The 8,114-nt window shown below is 38.1% G+C and overlaps 1 long non-coding RNA gene across 2 annotated transcripts in view; it reads left to right on the plus strand.

Moving 5' to 3' along the window:
• The window catches only part of LOC132389937 (uncharacterized), a 54,337-nt gene extending 47,547 nt beyond the window's left edge, over positions 1-6,790 (plus strand). For both annotated transcript variants that reach the window (XR_009510732.1, XR_009510731.1), the window contains 2 exons: positions 5,275-5,339; positions 6,653-6,790. This is a non-coding gene — a long non-coding RNA (uncharacterized LOC132389937). The remainder of the gene's footprint in view (positions 1-5,274; positions 5,340-6,652) is intronic.
• The last annotated feature ends 1,324 nt before the right edge of the window (positions 6,791-8,114 follow it).

Genomic DNA, 8,114 nt, shown 5'->3' on the forward strand with positions numbered 1-8,114 from the left:
TAAGATGTTTAAGATACCAGGATAAAGAAAAGATTTTGAGGGCGGCTGTCCAGGGTGCTAAAAGAAGAAAAGGTCCGTTGATGATAGCAGGGAAACCAGTTCTTTTTTATCCTGATATAAGTTATAACCTTTTGAAGAGAAAGAAAGAATTTAATCCAGCTAAAAGTGTTTTATGGGGAAAAGGTTATACGTTTTTAATGCGTCACCCAGCAACACTGATAAATTTTTTGGAGGAAGGAAAAAGATTTTTTTCTAATTATCAAGATGCGGCGGTGTTTGCACAAAAACTTCCATCTCTTCGTTAATTAAACGTAGCGATTTCTAAATGTAATGGTTAAAGACGAAGACAGAGAAAGCAAATGGAACTGATGGACATTTAAGGACGATATAAGGGAGAAAAGTAAAATTTTAGAAATATTAATTGAGAATAGTATGTTTTTTTATATATACTTTTTATGTTGCGGGGGGCTGCGGAGCTTTGAATCGGTTACTACGGGATTCACGTGTGTAATCATGGCGATTGCCATGACCCGTACAATAGGGGGGGGGGGGGTAATGTGTTTTTTTTCTTTCACAACATTAGTAAGGGGGTATTTTGTTTTTTTCTTTATTTTCTATTTTTCTTCTATTGTTTTGCCTGGATGATTGGTGGGGACACACATAGCAACATGGTGACTTCTAAAAAGATTTCCCAGGATGCAATGAAAGTTGAAAGATTAGGTATTATTATAGATTGGAGTGACATAAATAAAAATAATGACTAATTTATTGATTTTTTTAAGTTTTAATGTTAGTGGGCTTAATGGACCAATAAAAAGAAAAAGAATTTTAACATATAATAAAAAAATGAAAATAGATATTGCTTTCTTACAAGAAACTCATTCAACGGATATAGAACATTAGAAATTAAAATGAGACTGGCTTGGAAATGTTATTGCAGTTTCACTTAACTCAAAGGCAAGAGGAGTTGCAATTTTGGTTAATAAAAATTTACCAATTAAAATAAAAAATATATTAATTGATTCGGCAGGAAGATATTTAATTATACATTGTCAATTTTTTTCAGAACTATGGACTCTTATGAATATTTATGCACCAAATGAAAATGATGTAAAATTTATATAGGAGGTCTTTTTGAATTTGGATAATGCACATGATAAAATATTAATAGGTGGAGATTTTAATATTTTGTTTAGATCCAGTTTTAGATAGATCAACAAAGGCTATTACAAAATCAAAAGTAGCAAAATTAACTCTATCATTGATGAAAGATTTAAATTTGATTGATATATGGAGAAGAATCAATCCAAAAGAAAGGGATTATTCATTTTATTCAAATAGACATAAAACATATTCAAGGATAGATTTTTTCCTATTATCAACAAATACTCGATAGAGTGAAAAATGTGGAATATAAAGCAAGAATATTGTCTGATCACTCTCCTTTAATAATGACAATGATAATGATAGATAAAGAGGAATCAATTTATAGATGGAGATTTAATTCAATTCTACTAAAACGTCAAGATTTTTGTGATTTTATGAAAAAGCAGATACAGTTCTTTTTAGATACAAATTTACATTCAGTTGATGATAAATTTATATTGTGGGAAGCAATGATAGCATATTTGAGAGGCCAGATAATGTTATACTTCTAAAATTAAGAAGGAATATAAGATGGAAATAGATCAATTGGAAAAATAGATTATAAAATTAGAAAAAAAATCTCAAAGAAATATGACAGAAGAAAAACGAAGGCAACTTATTAATAAGAAGTTAAAACATAATACACTCCAGACATATCGAACAGAAAAAGCAATTATGAGATCTAAACAGAGATGTTATGAACTAGGTGAATTTCTTGCATGGCAGTTAAAAACAGATCAGATTTCTAAAACAATAAATGCAATTCGAACAAAAGTGAATGAAATTACTTATAAACCTCTAGAAATTAATGAGGCTTTTAAGAATTTTTATTCTGAGTTGTATCATTCAGAATCAAAGAATGATGACGTTAAGATAGAAGAATTTTTATCACAAATAACTCTTCCAAAATTAAATACAGAAGAACAGAAGGGATTAGGTATGCCTTTTACATTGAAGGAAGTTGAAGAAGCTTTGGGATCACTTCAAAGTAATAAATCTCCAGGAGAAGATGGTTTTCAACCTGAATTTTATAAAAAAGTTTAAAGATTTATTAATTCCTCCTTTTATGGAGTTAATATATCAAGTGGAAAGAACGCATAAACTTACATAATCTTTTTCAACAGCTATTTTAATAGAATTGCCAAAAAAAGATAGAGACCTTTTAAAACCAACATCATATAGACCTACTTATTTATTAAACACCGATTATAAAATAACAGCAAAAATCTTATCTAATAGATTATCTAAATGCTTACCAAAATTAGTGCATATGGATCAAACAGGATTTAGCAAAAATAGACAATCGGCAGATAATGTAACTCGGTTATTTAGTATAATCCATCTAGCACAAAAGAGGGAGGAAATGAGTGTGGCAGTTGCTTTAGATGCAGAAAAAGCATTTGATAGATTGGAAATAGAACCACTAGCTGAATTAATTAGAATGGACCCAGATATTAAGGGTTTCAGAGTTAATCAGGAAGAATACAAGATTAACTTATTTGCTGATGATGTTCTACTTTATTTAACAGATCCATTACATTCACTACGCAAATTATCTTATAGACTAGAAGAATATGGGAAAATATCGGGTTATAAAATAAATTGGGATAAAAGTGAAATTTTACCTCTTACTAAAGGAGATTATAATCAATGTCGATTAATAACTCAATTTAGATGGCCAGCAAATGGTATAAAATATTTAGGTATAAGAGTTGATAATGATATAAAAAACTTATACAAATTAAATTATTTACCACTTTTGAAAAAAATTCAGGAAGATCTTGAAAAATGGATGGCATTACCAATAACATTAGTAGGTAGAGTAAATACTATAAAAATGAATATATTCCCTAGATTACAATATTTATTTCAATCATTACCAATACAATTACCCCAGAAGTTTTTTCAAGAGTTAAACAAATATGTGAGGAAATTCCTCTGGAAAGGTAAGATGTCAAGAATATCGTTGGAAAAATTGACATGGAAATTTGATCCAGGAGGATTACACTTCCAAATTTTAGGAATTATTATAAAGCAAATCAACTTAGATTTATTGCATCTTTTTTCGAGAAAGATAAAAGCGGCATGGATTAGAATAGAATTAGATAAAGTAGGAGAAAACGTACCAGAAGATTTTATATACAAATGGGAATCTAAATGGATACGGAAAAAGAAAGAATCTCCTATATTAAAACATTTGATTGATTTATGGAATAAGATAAATGTTGATGATGAGACAAAAAAATCTTTATTAGCAAAGAGATCTTTAATTCAAAATAGACTTATTCCTTTCACAATGGACAATCAACTTTTATATAATTGGATTCAAAATGGGATTAGATATATAGGGAATTGTTTTGAAGGAGGTATATTAATGTCATTTGATCAATTAAAGAATAAATAAAAAATATCAAATAACACTTTATTTTGTTACTTTCAATTAAGGGCTTATTTAAGAGAAAAAATAGGTCAAACAATGTTATTGCCGAAATCTAATGAAATAGAAATTTTAATTCAAAAAGGAAATAATAAAAAAATATATCTTGTATGTATAATTTGATTCAAAGACAGGTATTTAAACAAGGAGTCCATAAGTCAAGACAATAATGGGAAAGTGATTTGAATATTAAAATTGAAGAAACAAATTGGTCAAGACTGTGTCTTGATAGTATGACAAATACAATAAATGTTCGGTTAAGATTAGCGCAGTATAATTTTCTACATCAATTATATATTACACCAAAAAAAATAAAAAAAATTAAATCAAAATTTATCGGATCAGTGTTTCCGATGTAACCAGGAAACTGGTACTTTTTTACATTCGACATGGTCTTGCTCTAAAATTCAACCTTTTTGGACAAATTTAAAACTTTTACTGGAACAAATTACAGGAACACCATTTCCTCATAATCCAATATTATTTTTACTAGGTGATATTGAAGGGATAAAACCGAAACTAAATAAGTATCAGAAAGAATTTATAAAAATTGCACTGGCAGTAGCCAAAAAAGCTATTGCAGTTACTTGGAAATCGGATACACATTTAAGTATAGACTCTTGGAAGAAAGAAATCTATGGTTGTATTCCATTAGAAAAAAATACTTATAATTTAAGAGATAAATATGAAACATTTCTGAAAATTTGGAGCCCTTATTTACAAAAGACAGGATTAAATCTATAGATGCTCTGAAGATGAAACAATTGCTTATTAGGGGAAAGAAATAAATATACATATTAAAGTTATTACGAATTCCATGGAGCATGTGGAGATCTTCCAACAACAAGGCATTCTTTCTTTCTTTCTTTTTTTTCTTTCTTTCTCTTTTTTTTCTATAGGGCAGTTAGGGGGGAGGGGTTAAGTGGAGGGGGTAAGGGTTATATACATTGTTTTTTCATATTTTACTTTGTAACCATTTAAAAATGCAATAAAAAAAGTTTAAAAAAAAAGAAATGAAGACCGGCTTTATTACATATCCACGATTGAAAGATCGTACACTGAGGCCGATCTGCATTGCTGCAACTCTAAATCGAATCTACTTGAAATCAGTTCAAGCCAGGAAGAGGTATTTGTCAGATGAACTGAAGAGCAGTATATATATAGATAGATAGATAGATAGATAGATAGATAGAGAGAGAGAGAGAGAGAGAGAGAGAGAGAGAGAGAGAGAGAGACAGAGCTCCCTCCGTACGGTCTCATCACACACTCCGGGGCTCAAAGTCAGAGATAGGCTCCAGCATCACCGTCCCAACTCACACTCCCTTGATCAGACACAAAGTGAAGCTCACTCCACACCGTCGCATCACACACTCCCCGGTTCAGACACAGAGTGAGTCTCCCTCCAGTACGTCCCATCACACACTCCCGGTGTCAGACACAGAGTGATCTCCCACCACACCGTCCTATCACACTCTCCCGGGGTCAGGCACAGAGTGAATCTCCCTCCACACCGTCGCATTACACACTCCCCGGTTCAGACACAGAGTGAGGCTCCCTGTATCTTGCCATCACATTCTACTGGTGTGAGATACAGAGTTCCTTCCACACCATCCCTTCGCGCTCTCCCTTTGTCAGACGTAACGTGACGCTCCTTAAATTCAAACTTTAATGATAGTAATTTATTTTCACAGAATTTTGTTGAGAAATCTGTCCGCGACCAAGGCAGTTCATACTGGATTGGAAAATGCAACTATGGGTGAGATTTGTGGTATGGTAAGTTTCTGAGAAAAGAGTGAGTCGGGGATCGGTGCAGGCTGAGTGAAGGGAGTGGGCAATGTGTTTAGTTTGGGGACTGACACAGTCTGCGAGAGGGGAGTGGGCAGTGAGATTAGTTTGGGGACTGACACAGACTGCGAGAGGGGAGTGGGCAGTGAGATTAGTTTGGGGACTGACACAGACTGCGAGAGGGGAGTGGGCAGTGAGATTAGTTTGGGGACTGACACAGTCTGCGAGAGGGGAGTGGGCAGTGAGATTAGTTTGGGGACTGACACAGACTGCGAGAGGGGAGTGGGCAGTGAGATTAGTTTGGGGACTGACGCTGTTTGCTAGAAGGAGTGGGCAGTGATATTAGTTTGCGGACTGATAAGGGCTGTATGGAGAGCGTGTGCAATTGGCTTTGTTTGGGGATTGACAAAGTCTGTTGGTAGAGTGTGTGCAGTTGAATTAATGTGGGAACTGACATGGGCTGTGGGAAGAGAGTGCGAAGTGGGAGTGTTTTGGTGGTTGCCACAGATCTTTAGGGAGAAGGCTAGGCATTGGGTTTATCGTGGGGACTCGCGCGGGGTCTTGGAGTGAAAGTGGGATGTACACGTATTTTGGGGACTAACACGGGTCTGTGGGGAGAGACTGGAGCTGCAGAGCTCTTTTGGGAACTGACCCAGGTTGTAGGAGAGAGTGAGGCAGTGGGAACACTTTGGGGCCTAGCACATGTCTGTGGTGAGGGAATGAGGGAGGGGTGTACATAGGGGACACACACAGATCTGAGGGGAGAGAATAGTTCAGTGGGAGTACTCTGGGGACTGAGACACGTCCGTGGGGAGATCATGGGAAGCGGGAGGTATTTTGGTGATTGACACAGGTCTCTAAGAAGAGGGTTGAGCAGTGGGATTATTTTGGGTTCCGGCACGGGGCTGTGGGGAGAGAGTCAGGCAGTGTAGTTTGGACTGACACTGATCTGTGTGGTGGGAGTGGTGAGTCTGAGTACTTAGGCAGAAAACACAGGCCTGTGGGGAGACATTGAAGATGTGGCAGCATTTTGAGGACTGACATGGGGCCTTGGGAGAGACTGACGCTGTGGGAATATTTTGGGGACTGACAAAGGGCTGCAGGGAGAAAGTGGACCATTGTGAAAATTCTGGATACTGACACAGGGCTGTGCTGGGAAAGTGGGATTGTGGGAAATTTTGGGGTGCCGCAGGTCGTTGGCGAGAGTGGGCGTCAGTGATTTTGGGGACTAACACACGGCTGCCTGCTGAAGGTACGCTGATATTGCTTACCCCTTCTTGATAGGAGAGTGGCCTCGAATATCGTGTTCCAAATGAAGGCTGGAGTCTTCGAATGCATTGAATGTGGATGGTACCCTCACTTTGAACATTGCAGTGAGGATAAGCGTTGCTTCATCTGCGAGAAGTCGGCGCTTCTGTGCTCAGATCTTTCTGAAAAGATCCAGGATCTCTGTCAACAGTCAATAGGGTCGACTTAAACAAGTGGCAAAACCGTCTTTATCTCACCGACTCACATTACATCATCAGCTCTGCCTCTCACCCTTGCCTTATTATCTTTCCCTCTATCGCAATCTTACCCACCATCTCGCCCACTCTTCACCTTCGTTCCTCTGAACACTCTCTCTCATCCCACTCCACTCACGCCTCTTCCATTTCATCCGCATTTTCTCCCTCCCGCATCTCGCCTCCCTTTCCCCGAACTCTTCCTCTTCTATCCCTGTCTCTCTCTCGATTCTCTATTCCCCCTCTACACACTCTCCCAATCCCTCTCTTTCCCTTTTATCGAACTCAACTCGCTCTCCCGCTTCTGTCTTCAGCTACTCTCACCTCAATCATGCGCGTCAATGTTCTCGATACCCCAGTCCTGTGGAATAAGAGTGCATGTATTCGCCTTATCCGTGCCCCCTTGTAGTTTTGTACAGCTCTACATGGTCACAAAATAAAGCCTGAAAATTTCCGACTGCACCATAACTCAGCTCCTAAAATCCTGGCAGAAACTTCGGAATTCTCCCTCTGTAATCTTTCCAGTTCGTTGAGATTTTTCTCAGAGCAAGGCAAGCAGAACTAAACTCCATACTCCATGTGCGGCCTGACCGACGTCATTTGCAACTGCAACGTGACCTCCGACTCCCGTACTCAGTGCCCTGACTGATGAAGGGCAGCGTGTCAAATATCCTGTCCACCAGTATCGCATCTTCTCTACCGGATTCACGGTCTGTTTTATTATCTGTGACGTAGACCACCTGAGATTTGTTCTTTTGAAGGATCAGTGGGGCGCTAATATGTAAAAATTACCGACAAATGCAACAAGCTAATAAATGCCGCAAAAAATGTGGAGGTGGTGCTCATACGTTCAAGAAAATGCCAGCGGAAGGGAAGAAGGTGTTTCTGGATCATTGAGATTTCGGCCTCCTGTTTCTCGTCAACCCTCCTTCCCAGACGACGATCCTTGTCACCGTCCGCCACGACTTCCTCTGCAGCCCTCTCCGTTTCCGCCACCGCATTCTTCTTCCACACTTCTTGACTCTAGCAACCCTCCGTTCACTGCGCTGCGTGCCGTCTTCGTCATCTCCTCCTTCTCCAACACCTCTCCACGTCTCCCTGATCTGCTTGATCCCCTGCAGGTCCACCCCGCTTCCATTAACCGTCTTCCTCCTTTACACGTCCCCCTCTCACTGTTTATATAGAAGTATGGCGAGGAAGGGGGAGAGGTGACGTCCAGTGTTACACCAACCAGCTCCCTTCAA

Source organism: Hypanus sabinus, unplaced genomic scaffold (genome assembly GCF_030144855.1).
Source record: "Hypanus sabinus isolate sHypSab1 unplaced genomic scaffold, sHypSab1.hap1 scaffold_712, whole genome shotgun sequence".
In the NCBI taxonomy this organism is placed as follows: domain Eukaryota; kingdom Metazoa; phylum Chordata; class Chondrichthyes; order Myliobatiformes; family Dasyatidae; genus Hypanus; species Hypanus sabinus.